This window comes from Martes martes, assembly GCF_963455335.1.
Source record: "Martes martes genome assembly, chromosome: 4".
Taxonomy (NCBI): domain Eukaryota; kingdom Metazoa; phylum Chordata; class Mammalia; order Carnivora; family Mustelidae; genus Martes; species Martes martes.
In genome coordinates this window covers 165,024,715-165,048,073 of record NC_137891.1, presented here as the reverse complement: position 1 = coordinate 165,048,073, position 23,359 = coordinate 165,024,715, and the positions used below count along the sequence as shown (strand labels likewise).

The 23,359-nt window shown below is 40.3% G+C and overlaps 1 protein-coding gene and 2 pseudogenes across 3 annotated transcripts in view; 1 reads left to right on the top strand and 2 right to left on the bottom strand.

Annotated features, from left to right (window-relative positions):
• Positions 1 to 1,390: 1,390 nt before the first annotated feature.
• The window catches only part of SFPQ (splicing factor proline and glutamine rich), a 45,843-nt gene continuing 23,874 nt past the window's right edge, over positions 1,391 to 23,359 (bottom strand). The window contains exon 12 of the transcript XR_013966789.1: positions 1,391 to 2,380. The gene's annotated coding sequence lies outside the window, so the exon portion shown is untranslated. The remainder of the gene's footprint in view (positions 2,381 to 23,359) is intronic.
• On the bottom strand, positions 1,720 to 2,568 carry LOC308342470 (ER membrane protein complex subunit 2-like; annotated as a pseudogene). The gene has a single exon. The product of its transcript is annotated as an ER membrane protein complex subunit 2-like (transcript).
• On the top strand, positions 4,148 to 8,681 carry LOC308341719 (large ribosomal subunit protein uL6-like; annotated as a pseudogene). The gene is made up of 2 exons: positions 4,148 to 4,188; positions 8,126 to 8,681. The product of its transcript is annotated as a large ribosomal subunit protein uL6-like (transcript).

Genomic DNA, 23,359 nt, shown 5'->3' with positions numbered 1-23,359 from the left:
ATATGAGGGCTGAGATGAAACAAAATTGGCCATGATTTCATGGTTGTTGAACCTAGGTGATACGTACATAGGGACTCATTGTATTGTTACTCACTTTTGTATGTGAAGTTTTCTATAATTAAAAATATTTTAAATGATGAACTATTACCCATTGGTGTTTATGCCAGGAATGTAAAAGTGTTTCAATATTAAAAAACTATAAAATATATCAAGTTAAGAAAGTAATATCAATAAATATAACATTTGTACCTGATTTTATTTTATTTTATTTTAATTTTATTTTTTTAAGTAGGCTTCACACCCAACGTAGAGCCCAATTTGGGCTTGAACTCAAAACCCTGAGATCAAGACCTGAGCTGAGGTCAAGAGTCAGACGTTTAACCCACTGAGCCACCCAGGTGCCCCTTGTACCTGATTTTAAAACATAGGTAAAATTAGAATAAAAAGCTATTTCTTATCAAAATGTAAGTAATATTAGTATTAATATATACATATAGACCTAGCCAATAATTAGAATATTAGGAGCACTGTTCCCCAAAATATCAGAAACCTACCAACTATCAACCTTATGTAATATTTTTTTTTAAGATTTTATTTATTTATTTGATAGACAGAAATTACAAGTAGAGAGGCAGGCAGGGAGAAGAGGAGGAAGCAGGCTCCCCACTGAGCAGAGAGCCCGAATGCAGGGCTCGATCCCAGGACCCTGAGACCATGACCCGAGCCGAAGACAGAGGCTTTAACCCACTGAGCCACCCAGGCGCCCAACCTTATGTAATATTTTTAAATTAGACTATATTTAGGTAATTGTAGATTCACATCAAGTTGGAGGAAATAACAGAGATCACACATACCATTCACCCAGTTTTCCCCTATGGTAACATCTTGCATAACTATGATACAGTATCACAATGGGAAATCAAACATTGATACAATCTCTTATCTAGGTGTACCAGTTTTACATGCACTTGTGTGTATGCAGTATTATCATGTATAGACTCTTGTAGTCACCACTATAATCAAGATACAAAACAGTTCCATCAATACAACAATCTTGTATGACATTCTTTTATAAATACATCCACCTTCCACTCCCCTTCTCCTCTTCCTAACCATTAACAACTACTAATCTATTTACCATCTCCATAATTTTGTCATTTCAAGAATGATTGTAATCATACAGTATGTAGCCTTTTGGGTTTTTTCATTTGGCATAAATCTTAAAATCTGTCCAAGTTGCTTTGTGTATCAACAGTTTGTTCCTATTTACCCAAGTAGCATTATTAATGTACCACAGTTTAACAATCCATGCATTGAAGGACATTTGGATTTTTTCCTGTTTTGGGTTACTAGAAATAAAGCCACTGAGGACATCTGTATACATGTTTTTGTGTGAGCATAAGTTTTCATTTTTTTGCAAGTTTAATAAATCACATGATTTTTAATGGGATTTCTACATCAGGTTGCAGTTTAAAAGAAGTTATATGAAGAGAATGATGTACAATCAATATGAATCTTGTTAAATCTCTCTTCCATGGACTTTCTCCATCTTCCTGCTTAGCAATAAAAGGCATTTTTAGGTTTATATAAACATTCTTTACAATTGTCCTCTTAACAAAAAATTAGTCTATAAGTAGCACTAGGCATTTAGTAAATAATTCACAGGCCAATAAGTTTAATTGTGCAGTTGGGAAATGTAATGTGAAAGAGCTTGAAACCTTAAGACTGGGTGATCTGCAGTGTTTCCAACATGTCTTTGACTGCCTTAAGAGAGTATTTGGTTTCCTTCTTACTTCGACCTACAAACTGATAAGCTCTGTTTATTTGACCAGCTGCCCAACTAGCGTATTTCATGTTGTCCTTTTTTGTTTTTGCACTTGCTTTTGGAATAGAAGCAATATGACTCGCTGACATGAAAAGCCCAAACAAAGCTCTCATATTTCTGTTGCTCAGTTTCAGTGCCTCTGCAAAATACTTTCTTGAAAGTTCTAGGTTTTCAAGTCCACCTCGGGTATATTTAACTTCAGCATACTGCTGACAATATAAGTGATTATGTAGATTAGCCATCATTAGCTCCTCTAAACAAAAGGTTGCCTTAGCATAGTCATGTTCATTGATATAAAGCTCTGCAAGTTCATGCCAGGCTTCTTGGCCCCCAGCAATTTGTTCCAGATACTCATTCAGTTCCCAAATGGCCTCAACGTTTTTCCCCTGGGCTTTTCAAATGACAATCAGGTGTTCTTGCAGCAGTGTTAGTTGGATCTTCTTGTAAAATTTTACCATGTAGTTGTATAGCATCATCATATCTTTCCATGGCTTCAAATCTCATGCCAGTTAGTCTCTTGACTCCGTGACTGCCAGGGAACTGTCTTCTCAACTCCTGAAGACAAAACAATGCCAAGTCATCTCAACCATAGTCTAGGGCTGCAATCATCACTTGCTCATAAATGACCCAAATATCATCTCCAAGCTTAGATCCATATTCATTCATTAATTCTTCTAAACTTCCACAATTTGCTCACTGTTTCATGAGTTTTCTTCTCTCCATTTTCTCATTTTATCTCGCATTTCTTCCCAAGTGACATCTTGGGAAGATGTCACAAAGCTCTAAAACCTTTGCCATCTCCTCAGAACCTGGAGGCAGAGAATAACTTTTCATGGTTCTAGTCTAAATGCCCAAGAATACAGCTGCTGTGTTGTATGGTAATTACACAATTAGTTTTATAAGAAACTGCCAAGCTTGGGGCACCTGGGGGGCTCAGTCGGTTAAGCATTTCGGCTCAGGTCATGATCTCAGGTTCTGGGATAGAGTCCCGCCATCAGGATTCCTGCTCAGCAGGGAGTTTGTTTCTCCCTCTACCCCTCACTCTACTTGTGATCTCTCTCATGCTCTCTCTCTCGGTCAAATAAATAAATATTTTAAGAAAGGAAGGAAGGAAGGAAGGAAGGAAGAAACTGCCAAACTTTTCCAAAGTAACTATACCATTTCATAGTCCCACCAGCAATGTATAAATAATCCAGTTTCTCTGCATCCTCAGCAGCATTTGGTGTTGTCACAACTTTGTTTTTAGGCATTCTTACAGATGTGTAGTTCTATCTCATTTAATTTGCATATCCCTGAGGGTAATGATGTTGAAAACATTTGCATGTGGCTATTTGTCATCTGTGTATTTTCCAAGATGAAATATCTCTTCATTATTTTTTTTTCTTTTTAGAGTTTATTTATTTATTTGACAGAGAGAGACACAGCCAGAGAGGGAACACAAGCAGAGGGAGTGGCAGAGGGAGAAGCAGGCTTCCCGCTGAGCAAGGAGCCTGATGCAGGGCTCCATCCCAGAACCCTGGGATCTTGACCTGAGCCAAAGGCAGAGGCTTAACCCACTGAGCCACCCAGGCACCCCATCTCTTCATTCTTTTGCCTGTTTTCAAATTTGATTGTTTGTATTATTGAGCTTTGAGAATTCTTTATATATGTAAATATTAGTCCTTAATTTTTCTATTTATGGATTGTGCTTTTGGTGTCACAACTAAGTTCTCTTTACCAGACTGTAGATCCCAGAGATTTTCTCCTATTTTTTTTTAAAGATTTTTTTTTATTCCTTTGACAGAGAGAGAGAGAGCAAGTGAGCACAAGTGGGAGGCAGAGGGAGAGGGAGAAGCAAGCGCCCCACTGAGCAGGGAACCCAATGTGGGGCTCAATTCCAGGACCCTGGGTCATGACCTGAGCCAAAGACAGCCTCTTAACCAACTGAGCCACCTAGGTGCCCCCTAGGTTTTTGTTTATAAAGGTTTTAGACTTTAAAAATAAATAAATAAATAAATAATAAAAAAAATAAAAAATAAAGGTTTTATACTTTTACATTTTACATTTAAGCTTGTGAAATATTTTGAATTAACATTTGTATTTAGGTCAGAATTCCTTTTTTTCCCCTTATGGATATCCAATGGCTCCAGCATCATTTTTTGAAAGGCTATCCTTCCTCCATTGAACTTATTTTACATCTTTGTCAAAAACAATTGGTTAGACACAGACATTCAGCAAACTAGAAATAGAAGGGAACTTCCTTAACATGACAGAAAGCATTTATTAAAATACACACACACACACACACACACACACACACACACACAGCTAACATTACTCTCAATGGAAAGCTTAAGAGCTTTCCCCTTAAGTTCAGAAACAAGGTAAGAATGCCCACTTTCATCACTCCTACTCAAGATTGTACTAGGAGTCCTAGACAGAGCAATTAGGCGAGGGGTGGGGGAAGGAAGGAAATAAAATGAAAGAGAAAGAAAGAGAAGGAGAGGAACAAAGGGAGGAAGGGAGAGGGAGAGAGAGAAAAATCCATTTTATGTTTGAGAAATTGTAGATAGTACTGTCTTTCATTTTGGTTTCCACATTTTCATTGTTCATATAAAGAAATACTATTGGGTTTTGTATATTTATTTTATATCCTGCAAATCTGCTAAACTCACTTTGTTCTAGGAAGTTTTCTTGGTAAAAATCTCTGAGATTTTCTACATAGACCTTGTCATCTGCAAATAAGGACAATTTATTCATTTCTAACTGGTATGCATTTTCTTTCTTTTTCATTCTATTCTGGAAGTATAAACTTTTGAAATACTACACAATATTATCAAATAGAAGCACAAAAATATTTACTGAGTACACCAATATGTGCCAGATAGCTATTGGGAATATATCCTCGAACAGAATAAAATCTGACCTCACATGGAGCTTGCATTCTAGTGAGAGCTGATAAACCATAACTAAGCAAATAGGTCAAATATATACTGACTTTGAAAGTGTTAGATAATGTGTAGAAAAGATTCTGGAGTCATGTCTTTGAGAGGAGAGGGGATCTAGTTCACAAATGGAGGAGTTGGCCTTTGCTAGAAATATGGACATTTCATCCATTGTAATAGAAGGAAAGAAATCAGGTACAGGTACAGATGTAGGTAGGTCAGAAGATATGACTGTAGAAGCTTGTGGAACTTATTTTCTAAGTGCTTCTGTTTTCTCAATGAAATAGGAAGCAAGGTTATCTGCTGAAAATGAAGATGAAAGAGAAAGCATTAGACATTTGAAGAAAGAGGATATGACATGAAATAGATTTTAATAGATTAAAGAAAAAGTGTGTGGTTTTTGGGCAGCAGAGAAGGATCCCTAGAGATTAATAAACAGAATCTAAAGACAGCAGTCAATATGTATGGATTAGATGGAGAGTTGGATTTGAGATGATTTTGATTTTTGCCAAATGAGTTCCATTAATCAAAAATGGGGCAGAGGAATTAGAACATTTGCAATTCTAACTTAAAATTATCAGTATTAAGTACTGTCTATTTATTTATTTAAGATTTAATTACTTGTTTCAGAGAGAGATCACGTGAGAATGCCATGTTTGGGGGAGGAGCAGGAGAGGGAAAGAGAGAATCTCAAGCAGACTCCCCACTGAGCATGGAGCCCAATGTGGGCCTTGATCTCACAACCCCAAGATCATGACCTGAACTGAACTCAAGATTTAGCAGCTTAACTGACTGAGCCACCCAGGCATCCCTTAAGTACCATTTTGTTAAGTGCTTACCATCTACTAGGAACATTAAAAAGGAGAAAAATAAAAAGTAAGTTTTTTTTTATATTTACATGATCTCATCCATTCTTACATTATTTCTAGGAAATGATGTTGACTCTTGATTCTACTCCCTGTTTACACAGGCCAGATTTTCTAGGAAGATGGGAAGGGAAGTGAGCAAGCTGGAAGTGGTTTTCTAGATTAAATATAAATGGTTTAAACTTTCCCACAAAAAGACAGAGATTGGCAGGATGGCTTTTTCTTTTTAACACCTTTTTTGAAAGATTTATTTGTTTATTTATTTATTTTTGAGAGAGAGAGAGAGCACAGGCAGGAGTGTGAGGGGGAGAGGAAGGGAGAATCCCAAGTAGATTCTGTTCTGAACATGGAGCCAACATGGAGCTCAATCTCACGACTCTGAGATCACAACCTGAGCTGAAACCAAGAGTTAGATGCTTAACCAACTGCAGAACCCAGGTGCCCCAGAATGGCATTTCTTTTTCTTTATGATTTTGTTTGTTTATTTATTTATTTGAAAGAGAGAGAGCGAGAGAGCAGGGGGAGGAGCCGATAGAGACAGACAAGACTCCACACTAAGCACAGAGCCCAATGTGGGGTTCAATCCCATAACTCTGAGACCATGACTTGAGCCAGCATCAAGAGCTGGATGCTTAATTGACTGAGCCACCCAGGAGCTCTGGCAGAATGGCTTTTTTAAAAATATGCAACAATATGCTATCTTAAAAAAACTTATTTAAGATTCAAAGATGCAGGTTGAAAGTGGAAAAATGGAAAAATATATTCTATGCAAATAACAACAAAAGCAGAACAGTGGTGGCTATACAATATCAGACAGAATAGAGTTTAAATGAAAAAGTTTACAAGAGGGGCACCTGGCTAGTTCAGTCAGTGGAGCATATGACTCTTGATCTACGGGGTCATGAGTTCAAGCCCAAAATGAGGTGTAGAGTTTACTTTAAAAAATGAATAAATAAATAAATAAACAAAAAATTTTAATTAAAAAAGTTACAAGAGACAAGCACATATATTAATGGAAATGTCAAATACAGCAAAAAGATATGATGGTAAACATTTTTGCACATAATGAGAACATAAAAATATTTATGAAGCAAAAATTGACAAAATTAAAGGGAGAAATGGTTTTACAATAACAGATGGGAACTTCAATATCCTACTCTCCATAATGGATAGAACAACCATACAGAAGAGAAGAAGTAGAGGATTTGAACAACACAGTAAGTCAGAACTATATTTAATAGGCATATACAGAACACTTTACCCAACAATAAAATACACATTTTGCTTAAGTACATGTTCTCCAAGACAGACTGTTAGGCCACAATTAAGACTTAGCTGATTTGAGGCACCTGGATGGTTCAGTTGGTTAAGAGTCTGCCTTCTGGGTATACACACAAAAGAACTAAAAGCTGGGTCTTGAAGAGATGCCTTTACACTCATGTTTATAGCTAAAACATGGAAGGAACCAAAGTGCCCATCAATAGATGAAGAGATAAGCAAAATGTGGTATATATATACAATGAAATATTATTAGCCTTAGAGGGAGGAAATTCTGACACATGCTACAACATAGATGAAACTTGAAGACACTGTGCTAAGTGAAATAAGCCAGTCACTGCAAAACAAATACTGTATGATTCTATGTATGTGAGGTCATCAGAGTAGTCATAATCATAGAGACAGAAAGTGGAATGGTGGTTATAAAGGACTCTATAAAATAAATTCCAGGGACACCTGCGTGACTCAGTCGGTTAAGCCACTGCTTTCGGCTCAGGTCATAATCCCAGGATTCTGAGATTGAGTACCACATCGGGCTCCTTGCTCAGTGGGGAGCCTGCTTCTCTCTCTGCCTCTGCCTGCCACTTTGCCTGCTTGTGCTCTTTCTCTCTCTCTCTGACAAATAAATAAAATCTAAAAAATAAAAATAAAAATAAATTCCAGAAAGGGATTGGAGGGCGGGTAAATAATTTTCCAAAATAGCACTACAATCAAGTAGTTGTTTTCTCAAAACTATTACATGTGTAATATATACCTGTATGCCCAGAAAGAGAGCACTCATGATCAAGTAAATGGAGTAAAATGTTATCAGTAGGTGACACTCATTAAATGATGCTATATGGATGTTCTTTGTATTATTCTTTTTTTTAAAAGATTTTATTTATTTATTTGACAGACAGAGATCACAAGTAGGCAGAGAGGCAGGCAGAGAGAGAGAGGAAGGGAAGCAGGCTCCCTTCTGAGCAGAGAGCCCGATGCGGGGCTCGATCCCACGACCCTGAGGTCATGACCTGAGCCGAAGGCAGAGGCTTTAACCCACTGAGCCACCCATGTGCCCCTTCTTTGTATTATTCTTATTCCAACTTTTTGTAAGGTTGAAATTATGTACAGATTTTTATTAAAAAATGTTTTTAATTTCCCAGATTAGAGAAAGATATATAAATGCTAGAAAGGGTTGATTAAAAATGCCTTACAAGATAGACTTTATAATTCTTTCCCACGTCTATTACAAGACTGAAGACTCTTCAGACTGTCAACATTCGAGAAAGTGTCAACATTACTCTGAAAGAACACACAGTTATGGTGCAGGGCCCCAGAAGAACCCTGCAGAGGGATTTCAATCACATCAATGGAGAACTCAATCTCCTTGGAAAGAAAAGGAAGAGATTCTGACAAATTCTGAGGAAACAGGAACTGGCCGCTATTCCCATGATTTTCATTAACAGAACATGATCCTAGGGGATCACACTGAGCTTCCATTACAAAATCAGATTGTTTATGCCTATTTCCCTATCAAGCTTATTATTCAGGAGAACCAGTCTTTTGTTGAAATCTGAGATTTTTATGGGTGGAAAATACATCCTCAGGTTTCAAATGAGGCCAGGTGTTCCTTGTCCACTATCTCAAGCCCAGAAAGATGAGTTAATTCTTGAAGGAAAGGACATTGAACTTCTATTAAATTCAGCCACTTTGATTCAGCAAGCCACAACAGTTGACAAGGATGTCAGAAACATATTTTATGGTATCTGTGTCTCTGAAAAAAGAACAGTTCGGCAGGCTAATGATTAAGGTCTAAGTTAGCTACAGAAACAACACGATGCCAAATGATTCCTAAGACCTATTTTAGTAAGTAAAAATTGGGACCTCCCACTACAAAACACTTAGATCCTATAATATACACATATTTTACATACACAAAAGTCAATTCAAAATGGATTTAAGACTTGAAAGTAAAACCTGAAGTGATAAAACTCCTTGAAGAAAACATAGGTGGTAAGCTCCTTGACATTGGTCTTGGCAATTCTTTTTTTTTTTTTTTTTTCGGATTTGACACCAAAAGCAAAGGCAACAAAATACAACAGACACGAGGAGATGTCTCATAATGATAAAAAAATGAGAAATAAAGTATAGAATGAAAATGTCTAACATAATCTAACCAAAGTCTCAAAAGGTGAAAAATCAGAGAATGAAGAAAAGCCAATGTAATAGAAGAGATAATGGCTGATAATTTATTGGAACTGTTAAAACTATAAATTAAGAAATACAAATATATATATCAAGAAGTATGATAAAAATACACCTACATCTGGAGCACATGGGTGGCTCAGTTGGTTAAGCATCTGACTCTTGATTTTGGCTCAGGTCATGATCTCAGGGTTGTGGGGTCAAGCCCCACATGGGGCTCTGTGCTAAGCGTGGAGCCTGGTTGAGATTCTCTCACTCTCCTTCTGCCCCTACCCACCTCACTCTCACTCTCTCTCTCTAAAAAGAAAAAATAAAAAACAGAAACCTACATCCGAGCTATAGTGTCATACAGAATTTTTTTAAAAAGACCACAATGAAAAAGTTCAGGTACAAAGGAATGACACATTGATAGCAGATTTCTCAATGACAACAATGGACAGAGGACAAATGGAATACTATATTTAAACACCAAGAGAAAATTATTATCAACCCAAATTTCTGTAGCTAGAGAATTATTTTTTTTAATAATGCAAATACAAACATTTTTTTAGAAAAATCAGAGTTCATCACTGAGAGGTCTTCACTAAAGAAATTACTAAGGGGCACCTGGATGGCTCAGTCAGTTAAGCAACTGCTCAGGTTGATCCCAGGGCCCTGGGATTAAGACCAGAATCAGGGGTCACCTGGGTGGCTCAGTGAGTTGAGCCTTTGCCTTTGGCTCAGGTCAGGATCCCAGGGTCCTGGGATCAAGCCCCGCATCGGGCTCTCTGCTCAGCAGGGAGCCTGCTTCGTCCTCTCTCTCTACCTGCTTCTCTGCCTACTTGTGATCTCTCTCTCTGTCAAATAAATGAATAAAATCTTAAAAAAAAACAAAAACAAAAACACAGAATCAGGCTCTCTGCTCAGTGGGGAGTCTGCTTCTCCTTCTCCCTCTACCCTCCCCCTCACCACCCTGCTCATGCTCTCTCTCTCTGTCTCAAATAAAATTAAAAAAAAAAAAAAAACACACACACACACAGAAAAAATTAATAGAAAATAAAAAAAATTTTTTAGAAAACCAGAAATTACTAAAGAATATACCTCAGGAAAAAGGCAAAAAATAATTTCAAAAAATTCTCAGGTGCAAGTAATAATGGTAAACAAAGGAATTGGTAAATATGCAAGTATATTTAAACAAATCCTATTCTTTTTTAAAGATTTATTTATTTATCAGATAGAGATCACAAGTAGGCAGAGAGGCAGGCAGAGAGAGGGGGAAGCAGGCTCCCCGCTGAGCAGAGAGCTCGATGTGGGGCTCGATCCCAGGACCCTGGGATCATGACCTGAGCCGAAGGCAGAGGCTTTAACCCACTGAGCCACCCAGGTGCCCCAAGGAAATTATTTTTTTAAAGTATACATTTTTAGGGGCACCTGGGTGGAATAGTTGGTTAAGTATCTTACTCTGGCTCAGGTCACAATCTCAGGGTCCTGGGATCGAGCCCTGCATCTGGCTCCCTGCTCGATGGGGAGACAAGCAGACTACCACTTCCCCTGCTTGTGCACATGCACTCTCTCTCAAATAAAATCTTTTTTAAAACAATTTTTTAAATTAAAAAAACAAAACAAACAAAAAAAATTAAATATATGTCGCTGACTTCAGCTTCTGTTAATTGTGAATTTGGAAATTTGGATCACTACTCCAGCTGAAAACAACTAAAAAGATCAAATATAATATATATATTTTTTAATCTTCATGAAAGGATAAAATTGCTGAGGAAATACCAGGCCAAGACTGAACTCAGGGCAAAAATGTGAAGAGTTTGAACTTAACATTTGATATCAGTCATGCTCCAGTGTACAAATGCTAATCAAAAAGAGCTAAGAGTAATTTTTTGACACCTTTCCAAGCCGAAAAAGACCAAATTTGAAGTCCAGAGCCTACCAAGAGTGAGAAAATAATAAAACCCCTAATCTTATAGCTGGAATGGCAAAGGGATACAGCCTAAGAGTAAGAGGGTACTGCAGGTAAACCGGACCTTGGATATCCTGAAGCCAAGCACCAAGTCAAGACTGAAGTTGGATTAAAGGGAATTAACATCCCAAAGCCCAACTTTAGTACCCTAGGTACCTAGCAAATGCAAACAAAAATCCTTGGAAAGCTTTTCTAGTACAAAAGTTCTTTTTACAAATAACTTTTCAAATACAATTATCAACATACAAGCATAAACAGACACTTGAGGATGCAGGACAGCAGGAAAGTAAGCAGGTACAAGGGTGCCTGGGTGGCTCAGTGGGTTAAAGCCTCTGCCTTCAGCTTAGGTCATGGTCCCAGGGTCCTGGGATGGAGGCCCACATTGGGCTCTCTGCTCAGCAGGGAGCCTGCTTCCCCCTCTCTCTCTCTGCTGCCTCTCTGCCTACTTGTGATCTCTGTCTGTCAAATAAAAAAGTCTTAAAAGAAAAAAAAAAAAAAAGAAAGCAGGTACAAACAACAGAAGTGGGGGAGGGGCGCCTGGGTGGCTCAGTCAGTGGAGGGACCCATCTTGGTTTCCACTCATGTCATGATCTCAGGGTCAAGAGATCAAGCCCCGAGTCAGGCTCAGCACTAAGGAGGGAGTCTGCTTGAGATTTTCTCCCTTTCCCCCTTCCTCTGCCGTCTAGAAAAATACTGTAAGTAAAATTAGGAACCAGATAAATGAGTAACAGCAGTTTAGATAAGCCCTAGAGAAAATTAGTGTACTGAAAAGTAGATCAGAAGAAACCATGCTGAAGAAAGCACAGAAAAATAGACATAAAAATTCAAGAGAAAGACAACCACAGAATGGAAGAAAATATTTGCAAATCGTATCCAATAAAGGTATATTATCCAGAATATGTAAAGAATTCTTGAAGCATCTGGCTGGCTCAGTTGGAAGAGCATGGGACTCTTGATCTTGGGGTCATGAGTTCAAGCCACATGTTGGGTGTTAAGATAACCTAAATAAATAAAAACTTTTAAAAAAAGAATCCTTACAACTCAACAACAAAGAGACAGTCCAGTTTTAAAATGAGCAATGGATTTGAGGGGTGCCTGAGTGGGACATTTGGCTAAGCATCTGACTTTGGCTCAGGTCATGATCTCAGGGCCCTGGGATGGAACCCCACGTCAGGTTCCCTGCTTGATGGGAGTCTTCTTGTCCCTCTCCTTCTGATCCTTCTCCTTTCCCCTACTTGTGTCTCTCTTTCTCTCTCAAATAACTAAATATAATCTTTTTTAAAAAATGAGGCTGGCTTAGTCATTAGGAATCTGCCTTTGGCTCAGGTCATGATCCCAAGGTCCTGGGATCGAGCCCCACATCAGACACCTTGCTCAGTGGGAAGCCTGCTTCTCTCTCTCCCACTCCCCCTGCTCGTGTTCCCTCTCTTGCTGTGCCTCTGTCTATCAAATAAATAAATAAAATCTTCTAAAAAAATAAAATTAAAAATAAATTTAAAAATTTAAAAATGAGCAAAGGACTTGAATAAACATGTTTTCAAAGAAGATGCACAAATAGTTGATCACCAAAAGAAAAGAGGCTCAATGTCATTAGTCATTAAGGAACTACATGTTTTTTTTTTTTTCAAAGGTTTTATTTATTTGAGAGAGAGAGAAAGAATGAGATATTGACAGAGAGCACATGCAGGAAGGAGAGGGAGAAGCAGGCTCTCCACTGAGCAGGGGATGTGGGGCTTGATCCCAGGACTCTGGGATCATGACCTGAGTCAAAAGCAGATGCTTAACCAACTGAGCCACCCAGGCACCCCAAGGAACTGTTTTTTAAAATCACAATGAATTACTTTAGACCCACTAGATGGGCCATAATCAAAAAATTAAAAATATAAATGTGAGAAATTAGAACCCTCATACATTGCTGGTGGGAATATAAAATTGTATAGCCACTGTGGAAAAGTTTGTCAGTTCTTCAAAATGTTAAAAAGTTACCATGAGGAATCGCACTTCTAGGTATAGATCCAAAAGAACTGAAAACACATAGTTCATACAGAAACTTGTACATGAATGTTCATAGCATCACTATTCATAATTGCTAGAAAGTGGAAAACAACCCAAATCAAATGATAAACAGATAAAATTGGTATATCCATACTATGGGATATTATTCAGCCATAGAAGGAAATGAAATATTGGTACATGCTAGAACATGGATGAATCTTGAAAACATGCTAAGTGAAAAAAGCCAGACACAAAAGGTCACATATTATATGATTCCGTTTATATGAAATGTCCAGAATAAGGAAACCCAAAAAGACAGAGTAGATTAGTGATTGCCAGGGGCTGGGAACAGGAAGGAATGGGGAATGACAATGTAGAGTTTCCTTTGGGATGATGAAAAAAATGTTCCAGAATTGGATAGTAGTGATGGTTGTACAGCCTTGTGAATATACTAAAAAACACTAAGTTTGGTGGTATGTAAATTATGTCTCAATTTTAAAAGAGTATTTTTTTAAAGTCATCTCTACTGCTAATGTGGGGCACAAACTCACAACCCCAAGATGCAGAGTTGCATACTCTACTGATAAGCCAGCCAGGCACCCCTAAAATAATGTTCTAAAAATAGAAGAGAAAAATAAAAGATGTAAAGTAGTCATACAGCATGGTGGCTTAGGCAATCCAGTTTATGCCCATTGTTCTGAGGTTAGTACTTATAGTTACTACTAATAAGTTAAGTGTTACTATAAGTGTCCCAGGATGGACATTATTGTCCAGGATGGGCAATAAATTAGTCATCCTAGTCATAGAGGATTTTTTAAAAGATTTATTTTATTTTATTTATTTGACAGAGATCACAAGTAGGCAGAGAAGCAGGCATAGAGAGAGGAGGAAGCAGGCTCCCTGCCGAGCAGAGAGCCTGATGTGGGGCTCGATCCCAGGACCCTGGGATCATGACCCAAGCCGAGGGCAGAGGCTTTAACCCACTGAGCCACCCAGGCACCCCAAGGATTTTTTTTAAAGATTTTATTTATTTATTTGACAGAGATCACAAGTAGGCAGAGAGGCAGGTGGGGGGTGGGGTGAGGAGCAGGCTCCCCACTGAGCCTGATGAGGGGCTCTATCCCAGGACCCTGGGATCATGACCTGAGCCAAAGGCAGACACTTAACTGACAGCCACCCATTTAATTCACTTTAAATTAACGATATAAGAAAAATATTTGTCCACCAATACATTTAATTTTTGTAAAGATTTTATTTGAGAGAGAGAGAGCACGTGTGGGAGGGGGTGCAGAGGGGCAGAGACAGCGAGAGAAGCAGACTCCCTGCTGAGCAAGGGGCCTGACATAGGGCTCAATCCCAAGACCCTGAGATCACGACCTAAGCTGAAGTCAGATGTTTAACTGACTGAGCCCCTCAGGTGCCCCCTGAGAATTTTTCTAATGAAGAAAGACATTAATTCAGAGATTCAAGAAATCAAACTTTCTGGGGCACCTGAGTGGCTCAGTCAGTTAAGCTGGAGACTCTTGATTTTGGCTCAGGTCATGATCTCAGGGTCCTGGGATGAAGTTCTACCACCATCCCCCTCAGCCCCAGTACTGGGTTCCTCGATCATCAGGAGTGTGCTTGAAAAATTCACTCCTATCGTTCCCCCATCTCTAAAAGTAAATAAATAAATCTTTAAAAAAAATAGTAACGGACAACCTAGAATTCTATATCCAGTAAAAAAATATCCTTCAAAAATGATGCTGGCATAGGGGCGCCTGGATGGCTCAGTCAGTTAAGTGTCTGCCTTCAGCTCAGGTCATGATCTCAGGGGCCTGGGATGGAGTCAGGCTTCCAGCTCAGCTGGGAGTTTTCTTCTCCTCTCCCTCCCCTCTCTGCCCCTCACCCCCACTCATGCATGTTCCCTCTCAAATAAATAAATGAATAAAATATTTTAAAAATGAGGATGGCATAAAGATACTTTAAAGACTATTTACGGAGACCATATTTGCCAATTTACCTACTCCTTAAAATTTATTTATAATTCAAAAAAATCAACACTTCAATGGGATCGGGAGGGAGACAAACCATAAGAGACTCTTAATCTCACAAAACAAACTGAGAGTTGCCCGGAGGGAGAGGGGTAGGGAGAGGGTGGCTGGGTTATGGACATTGGGGAGGGTATGTTCTATGGTGAGTGCTGTGAAGTGTGTAAGTCTGACCATTCACAGACCTGTACCCCTGGGGGTAATAATACATTATATGCTAATAAAAAATAAAAATAAAAAATTCCAAAGAGTGGAAAAAAACAATACTTCAACTTTTTCACAGTCCTTTGAGGGCATGTGGACATGTGTAGACACACACATTCCCAGCTAAAGTCAAACGAGAGGACAGTATGCCTTCTTGTGTCCACTCTCCTGCAGAATGGACCCAAGGGCGGCGATGGCAGGGAATAGCCCCATGCAGCGCAAGGAGCTCCAGCTCTGGGGCCCGCTGGACAGGGTTTGGATCATAACTCTGGCACCTATTAGCATGGCAGCCTCAGGCAAGTCCCGGAGCACTTCTTTTTGGTCAAAGAAAGAAAACGGAATCTACCAGGATAAGTTGCTTTTAGGATTTAAAATTATAATCTATGTGAGCTCTATGTGTGCGTGCATTTTCATTGAAAAAAAAATTTTTTTTTTTTTGCAAACTGGGTCATATTTTCCTCCTTTGCATACCTACTAAACATCAACTGAATGGCAGAAATTGTTAATCTACTTTGTTGAGCACAGGATATTCTTATACTTTCATAAACCTCCTTGATCCTTGTTCTGATTCAGTTAAGTTACTTGTAGATAGTTTGATCCTTTTTGTCCTTGTTTTCATAATGGGCTTGGTGGTCTGAAGCGGTGCTCAGTCTAGGGCTAATCAGACTGAGGCAAGACCTTCCTGAGTGTTCTCCCAGTGAGAATTATGAGATTTTCTAGTCCGGCTGGTGGGACCTGGCACTATTTTCAGCCCTACGTGAGTGCGAGGCACTGTTCTCTAACCCATTCTAATGGTTGTATCTTTTTTTTTTTTTAAGATTTTATTTATTTATTTGACAGACAGAGATCACAAGTAGGCAGAGAGGCAGGCAGAGAGGGAGGGGTAAGCAGCCTCCCTGCTGAGCAGGGAGCAGATGCGGGGCTCCATCCCAGGACCCTGAGATTATGACCTGAGCAGAAGGCAGAGGCTTAACCCACTGAGCCACCCAGGCGCCCCCTAATGGTTGTATCTTGACCTCAGGAAGATTCTTCCTGATTAGTACTCTGCTGAATATTTGAGGGAGACCTCTACAAACATCCAGAGTTTCCAGGCTAACGCACAAAGAGTTTAGAAAGCAATACTCATGTCCCCACAGCAAGAAAAAGCTCAACATACTGACAGTCAACAGCTCTTCTTAGATCCATCAGAAAGTTGAAGTCAGAGGGCAAACTGCCGCCCCCGTATTGGAGGGAGTGACAGGAGACAGACAAAGTCACAGAGCAGAAGCCTGGGAGGAGCAGCCTGCCGCTGAAGCCAGCACCCGTAGACACTTCAAACTGTGGACAAGCTTGAGAGTTCAAAACTCCAGGGGCCCACCCTCCTGCTCTTATGGGGAGGTTCCATACTTTTGTGAGTTTTACCTCCGGGATCCCACTGGTTCTCAAAGAGAAGACTAGAGAAAAATCCCTCTTGTGCTTCCAGCACGAGGAGGGGGAAGGTAACCATTCTGAAATTCTTCCAGATCCTTCTGTTCTCACTAACAAGGCCTGCCCTCAAGGGAAACCATTTTGCCAGAACCTAATTGACTAGGGTTTTGCCAAGGCTTAACCGACTTAGGGAAAGGAAAATACCTAACCCGGGCTCACTGACTGAGACCTAATCATAGGACTACAGAATGCCTCCTCTGCCCCCATACCTCACCACCACCTCAGTAGTGTTCCCGTGTAATAGCAGAGGATTACAGCTGAAAGGACTGCAAGCCCAGACCCTACTTAAGGAGTCTCTAGGAATACCCAAGACAGCAAGGGAAAGAAAACAAGGACACCAAGGGAATTTCAGCCTCTAATACCACAGCTGCATGAAACAGTAAACACAGCCTAACTCCTAGCCAGGTAGACCTAAAACATCACACTAAAGAACTATCTGCTTCAGTTCATTTTATCGAGTGTCTGGGGCTGTCTCTCTGGGTAAGGCTGTCTTTCTTTTTCTAGCCACCTGGGATGCTCAGCTGCATCTCCCGTAACTCACAGTTTGCTGACCTCTGCTTGGTTCCTCTTCCTGCACCAGAGGCTGGAAACTCTTCCAAGGCAGTGTGCTGGGACAACTAGGAGCTTCTCCTCCTTTGTTTCTCATTTCTCAGCAACTCTTGTCCTTTGACAATGGTCAAATGGTTTGAAAACCATTATTTTGATATGCCGCCTGAGTTTTCGTTTATTTTTTGTTTTTGTTTTTGTTTTTTTAATTTTATTTTCGTTTTAGGCAGTCGGGTAAATCTGTTTCCTGTTGCTCCATCTTGGGCATAAGGGGAGGTCTTTTTTTTTTTTTTTTAAGATTTTATTTATTTATTTGACAGAGAGAGACACAGTGAGAGAGAGAACACAAGCAGGGGATGTGGGAGAAGGGGAAGCAGGCTCCCCGCCGAGCAGAGAGCCTGACACGGGGCTCGATCCGAGGACCCCGGGACCACGACCCGAGCCGAAGGCAGACGCCCAACGACCGAGCCACTCAGGGGCCCCGGGGGAGGTCTTTTTAATCTTTATATTTGGAATGAGTTCTTTAAAAGCGTGCTAAGGGCACCGGGTGGCTCAATCGATTAAGTGTCGGACTCTTGGTTTTGGCTCAAGTCATGATCTCATGGGTCGTAGGACTGAGCCCCGCATTGGGCTCCACATTCAGCTCAGAGTCTGCTGGAGGATTCTCTCCCTCTGTCCATCCCCCTACTCGTGCTCTCTCTCTCTCTCTCTCTCTGTCTCTCTAAAATAAATAGATCTTTTTTAAAAATAGTGCCAGAGACTGTCCATCTTAAACAGGTGGTACTACACAAAACCTTGTCACCATATGCAGAAAGTACCTTCTTCAGAGCTAAGTAACAGAGGACATTCCATCCCTACACAAATGGCTCCAAACTACTCTATTATTTGAATTGATTTGTTTTCCAGTTTTGTGTTCTGATTGCCTCTGCATTTCATTTAAACATATATATATTTTAGGGCTTACAAATACCTGCCACTGTACTAGGCTATGGTAGCAAGACGAGTATAATCTGGTCACCTCAAAACATTTAGAAACACAGATTTACAAAACAAACTTTTTTTAAGATTTTATTTATTTGGGGCTCCTGGGTGGCTCAGTCGGTTACGCATCTGCTTTTGGCTCAGGTCATGATCTCAGGGTCCTGGGATCGAGCCCCCGCATCGGGCTCTCTGCTCAGCAGGGAGCCTGCTTCCTCCTCTCTCTCTGCCTGCCTCTCTGCCTACTTGTGATCTTTCTCTCTGTGTCAAATAAATAAAATCTTTCAAAAATTTTTATTTGTTTGTCAGAAAGAGAGATAACACAATCGGGGGATCAGCAGGTAGAGGGGGAAGCAGGCTCCCCGCTGAGCAGGGAGACCAATACGGGACTCGATCCCAAGATCCTGGGATCATGACCTGAGCCAAAGGCAGACGCTTAATGGGCTGAGCCACCAAGGTGCCCCCACAAAACAAATTCAATATGTTGTATAAGAACTATGTTTAAAGCATTATGGGGATTGTGAGAAGCAATCACTTGATATACTTGCTAGACAAGGGGTAGGGGGTGACAAATAAGCATTTGGAGAAGGTATTAAAAAATGGTGACCCCTTGGGGTACCTGGGGTACCTGGCTCAGTGGGTTAAAGCCTCTGCCTTCGGCTCAGGTCATGATCTCAGGGTCCTGGGATCGAGCCCCGCATTGGGCTCTTTGCTCAGCAGGGAGCCTGCTTCCTCCCTTCTCTCTGCCTGCCTCTCTGCCTACTTGTGATCTCTCTGTCAAAAAACAAACAAACAAAAAATCTTAAAAAAAAAAAAAAAAATGGTGACCCTTGAGGCAAACCTCTAAGAGCCAATAGAAGTTCCCTTGGTAGGAAACAAGAAGTTCTCCACAGAGAGAACAACCTCTTGGCAGAAGCAAACACTTGGCAGGTGTTCTTCACCTTCAGCATGCTAAATCAAAGCAGCTCTTTTCCTGTTTTCTTTTCTTTTTTACTTTTATTCAAGTAATCTCTACACCCAACATGAGGCTCAAACTCATGCTTCAAGATCAGGAGTGACTGGGGTGCCTGGCTGGCTCAGTTGTTAAGCATCTGCCTTTGGCTCCCGTCATGATCCCAGGGTCCTGGGATGGAGCCCTGCATCAGGCTCCCTGCTCAACGGGGAGGCTGCTTCTCCCTATGTTCCTCCCCCTGCTCCTGCTCTTTCGCTTTCTCTCTCTAAAATAAATAAAATCTTAAAAAAACAAACAAACCATACTTTCAGACCACATTTTACATGTAATCTACATATTTAAAGAATATAAACTTCAATATGAGTTATGGAATTTAAGCACCACTATAAATGACACAGGAATAGAACTTGGGGAGTCTGAGTGGCTCAGTCAGTAGAGCATGTGACTCGATCTGAGAGTTTCAGTTTGAGCCTGAAGTTGGGTGCAGAGATTACTTAAAAAATAAAATCCTTCAAAAAAAAAGGAATAGAACTTAATCCTATTAATACATATTCAGAAGGATGGATCAAATTCTAAAGGTTTCCAGATAAAGGATACAAAAATTCTAGAAAAATCTCCAGCAGTTAATGCTAGCCCGCTCTGGGTCATCCTCCTTCTCCGCTTGACAACTATGTGAACCAGGGTGATTTACTTCATCTTTTCAGATTTCTGTTTCCTTATCTGTAAAACACAGCTAATATAGGACCCTAACTCATAATGTTTTTATAAGAATTAAATGGATTGATGTGTGAAAAGTTTTTTGCTAGGTACATTATAAGGACTCAACAAATGTCACCTATTTTTTATCACAACCTGAGTTGCCACTGTCTTCACATGAGCTTGCCAAATTCATTTTTTAGCAGAGAGAATTTTACTTCAGAGGCAAGTAAAATTTTTCTCTCCTCTTTTTTTTTTCTAAGATTTTATTTATTTATTTGACAGAGAGACACACAGTGAGAGAGGGAACACAAGCAGGGGGAGTGGGAGAAGGAGAAGCAGGCTTCCACGGAGCAGGGAGCCTGATGTGGGGCTCGATCCCAGGACTCTGGGATCATGACCTGAGTCAAAGGCAGACCGCTTAACCGACTAAGCCATCCAGGTGCCCCTTTCACCTCTTTCTTTTATTGCCCTAGAAGATCAGTTCCCAAACCTGGCAAGGCATAAGCTATTCAGATGGAGTCCCATCTGTCCTACCCCTGGAGGCTCTGATTCATTAAGTTTTGGGAAAAGCTAATGAAACCGTAGTTGTAAAAGCTCCTCAGGTGATTGTGAGGCACAGTCACCTTTGGGAATCACTATGTTAGAGCACAACTTCTAAATTCATTATGTTCTTTCTGCTCTAACCAGCTTGTCTGAACATGAGCTGAAGAAACGGACTCTGTGCAAACACTAAACATAGCAACTTGTTGGTTGGCACCTGGTATCTTTTCTGGGTCTCAGTTTCCTCATAACCAAAAGGAACTAGATGGATGAGATGGTATTTAGTGGTTCTGTAAGCCACTTCTTGGAGTATCTTATAAAGAAACCAGGCTCCAGTAATGGCTGTGTAAAACAAGACATGATAAGAAAAAAAAAAAGAAAAAACAAAAAAAGGGGGCGGGGAGGAGAGAAGGAGAAGAACGGGAAGGGTATTTTTTTTTTTAAGATTTTATTTATTTATTTGACAGACAGAGATCACAAGTAGGCAGAGAGACAGGCGGAGAGAGAGGAAGGGAAGCAGGCTCCCCGCCGAGCAGAGAGCCCGACGTGGGGCTCGATCCCAGGACCCCGGGATCATGACCCGAGCTGAAGGCAGAGGCTTTAACCCACTGAGCCACCCAGGCGCCCCGAACGGGAAGGGTATTAAGTGAGGATGAAAACCCACAAGCTAGAAGGGGGTTAGGAAATGAACACAGTGGCTACTTTCCAAAAAGATGAACAGCTTTGTCCAGGGAAGAAAAAGAAAATGGTAGAAGAGAAGAACCGCAAGCAGCCTGTGGAAGTGAAGGCACCCTACATGGATCCAGAGGAAACTGAGGCTCAAAAGAGAAGGCCCAATAGTCAGGAGGACAAAGGACAGGAAGCAACATATGCAGGAATCTGAAAGATGGAAGATCTCACAGGACACCTGGGTGGCTCAACTGGTTGAGCATGGGACTCTTGGTTTTGATTTGAGTCATGATCTCATGGGTCCTGGGATTGAACCCTGTGTCAGCCTCCACGCTTGGGGGTCTGCTCGAAGATTCTCTTCCCCTGCCCTTCCCCTTATGCACATGTGTATGTGCCCTCTCGCTCTAAAATAAAATAAAATGGAATAAAAGTTTAAAAAAAAAAAAGATATGGAAGAGCTCTCCCCCAAAAAGAATCAGATCAAATATATAAGATTACAACAGTGTTACATTTATATAAAGCTGTGCTATAAATAGATTTTAAAACCTGCAAGTTCATGGACTAGGAAGATGTGCTGCAAAAAGAGGAACAAGCTGGATGGAAAGGAAGACAATCTAAAAGTTTTGAGAACTTTTGTTTTGTTCTTCTTTTGTTTTTGCTCTCGTTGTTGTTTTTATTTTAATTTTTTATTAACATATAATGTATTATTAGCCCCAGGGGTACAGGTCTGTGAAAGGTCAGGCTTACACAATTCTCAGCACTCACCATAGCACATACCCTCCCCAATGTCCATAACCCAACCACCCTCTCCCTACCTTCCTCCCCCCAGCAACCCTCAGTTTGTTTTGTGAGATTCAGAGTCTCTTATGGTCTGTCTCCCTCCCGATCCCATCTTGTTTCATTTTTTCCTTCCCTACTCCCCAAACCCCCCACATTGCCTCTCAAATTCCTCACATCAGGGAGATCATATGATACTTGTCTTTCTCTGATTGACTTATTTCACTCAGCATAATACCCTCTAGTTTCATCCACATCGTTGCAAATGGCAAGATTTCATTTCTTTTGATGGCTGCATAGTATTCCATTGTTGTTTTTAAAGTAGGTTCCACGCCCAGCATGGAGCCCAGCACGAGGGCAGGGCCTGAACTCATGACCCCAGGATCAAGACCTGGGCTGAGATCAAGAGTCAGACACTCAACTGACTGAGCCACCAGGCGCCCCTGGCAAAGATTTCTTAAATAAGACACGAAAAGCACAAACTATAAAAGAAAAAATAATAAACTGCATGTAATCAAAGTAAAAACTTTTGCCCTTCAAAAGACTGTTATGAAAATGAAAAACTATGCCACACATTGGAGAATATTTGCCAAACAGAACCAACAAAAACTTGCAGCTACAATATATGAAGAATTCTTAAAATTTATTTTTTTTAAGATTTTATTTATTTATTTAATTTACAGAGAAAGAGAGCAAGCACAAGCAGGGGGAGCGGCAGGCAGAGGGAACAGCAGGTTCCCCGCTGAGCAGGGAGCCCCACATGGGACAGCTGAAGACAGCTGCCAACTGACTCAGCCACCCAGGCACCCCAGAATTCTTACAGTTTAATAAGAAGATAATCTAATTTTTTTTTACTTTGCAAAAGATACAGATACTTCCCCAAAGAAGAGATATTGATGTTAAATAAGTACATGAAAAGATAGTCAACATCATTATTAGAAAAATGCAAATTAAGACCTCAAAATTATACTACTATACAATCTACTAGAACACGTAACACTAAAAAGACTAGCAAAATTTACATGTCAGCAAGGATGTGGAGCAACTAGACTTCTCATACACTGCCGGTGAGACTAAAAGATGGTATGGGCACTTTGGAAAACAGTCTAACAGTTTCTGTAAAAATGTAACATATAGGGGCGCCTGGGTGACTCAGTTGGTTAAGCAACTGCCTTCAGCTCAGGTCGTGATCCTGGAGTCCCAGATCGAGTCCCGCATTGGGCTCCCTACTCAGCGGGGAGTCTGCTTCTCCCACTGACCTCTCCCCTCTCATGCTCTCTCTCTCTCATTCTCTATCTCCCAAAAAAAAAAAAGGTAACATATATCTACCATATGACCTGCTATTCTGCTCCAAAGTTATTACCTAAAAGAAATGAAAGCCTCTGTCCACACAAAGACTTGCACACAAATATTCATAGCAGCTTTATTATAATACCCCAAACTGAAAACAATCCAAATGCCCACTGAATTAGTC